The sequence below is a fragment of the Mustela nigripes genome, chromosome 3 (assembly GCF_022355385.1).
Source record: "Mustela nigripes isolate SB6536 chromosome 3, MUSNIG.SB6536, whole genome shotgun sequence".
In the NCBI taxonomy this organism is placed as follows: Eukaryota; Metazoa; Chordata; class Mammalia; order Carnivora; family Mustelidae; genus Mustela; species Mustela nigripes.
Genome location: NC_081559.1, coordinates 6,553,996 through 6,555,178, shown reverse-complemented (window position 1 = coordinate 6,555,178; position 1,183 = coordinate 6,553,996). Strand labels below are relative to the sequence as shown.

The 1,183-nt window shown below is 44.0% G+C and overlaps 1 pseudogene; it reads right to left on the bottom strand.

Annotated features, from left to right (window-relative positions):
* Positions 1 to 229: 229 nt before the first annotated feature.
* LOC132014426 (glyceraldehyde-3-phosphate dehydrogenase-like) lies at positions 230 to 975 on the bottom strand (annotated as a pseudogene).
* Between the last annotated feature and the right edge of the window lie 208 nt (positions 976 to 1,183).

Here is a 1,183-nt window from a genome sequence, read left to right as displayed (position 1 = left end):
AGAAGGTTATTTCTAACCTTATCTAATAAACTTTAGCAATTTATGGATCAACCATTTGTTTTCATTTTTGTATTTTTAAATTTTTAAGTTGTGTGAAGTATACTTTACCAATAATATATGACTAGGTAGGGTCCCCAAGTCCCTCCTCTTCTTCAGGAGAACGGGGTTGGAAACTATATAGGTCAGGAGATTCTCAGTATGTTGTGGGATGAGTTGGGGCAAGGACTCCTCAGCATCTGAAGGCCTTCCTCTTTCTCTTGTTCCTGCTGGGACTGGTGGTCCAAGGACTCTTACTCCTTGGAGACCAGTTAGACCCATTCAGCTTAGGGATGACCTTGCCCATAGTCTTGGTGGCACCAGTAGAAGCAGGGAGGATGTTCTGGGTAGCCCCTTGACCATCACACCACAGCTTCCCAGAGGGACTTTCCATGGTCTTCTGGGTGACAGTGATGGCATGTACTATGGTCAGGTCCCTCCATAATGCCAAAGTTGTCATGGATGACCTTGGCCAGAGGGGCCATGCAGTTGATGGTGCAGAAGGCATTGCTAATGATCTTGAGGGAGTTGTCATACTTCTCATGATTCATGTTCACCACAAACATGGGCGTATCAGCAGAAGGGGCAGAGATGATGACCCTCTTGGCCTCACCCTTCAAGTGAACCTCAGCCTTCTTTATGATGGTAAAGACCCCTGTGGACTCCATAACATACTTAGGACCAGCATCACTGCATTTGATGTTGGTGGGATCTCACTCATGGAAGATGGAAATGGGCATTCCGTTGATGGCAAGTTTCCCATTTTCAGCCTTGACTGTGCTTCTGAATTTGCTGTGGTATAGCAAAACATGTAGACCATGTAGCTGAGGTCATGAAGGGGTCATCGATGGTGACAGTATCTACTTTTCCAGAATTAAAAACAGCCCTGGTGACCAGGTTCCCAATATGGCCAAATCCATTTACTCCAACCTTCATCATTGTGTCTAAGGGCCATTACTAGCATGACACCAGAGGATGTGGCTGTCTCTCTAATAAGGAGGAGCTCAACCATTTATTTTTAGATCCATATTAAAATAGTCGACATTTTCTCTGACTCATTTATTTAATATCTAGCAAAGTGGTGGGTACATATGTGGTTCACAGTAATAAGTGTTGTATAAGAATGAACCATTGAGATGAAACCTAC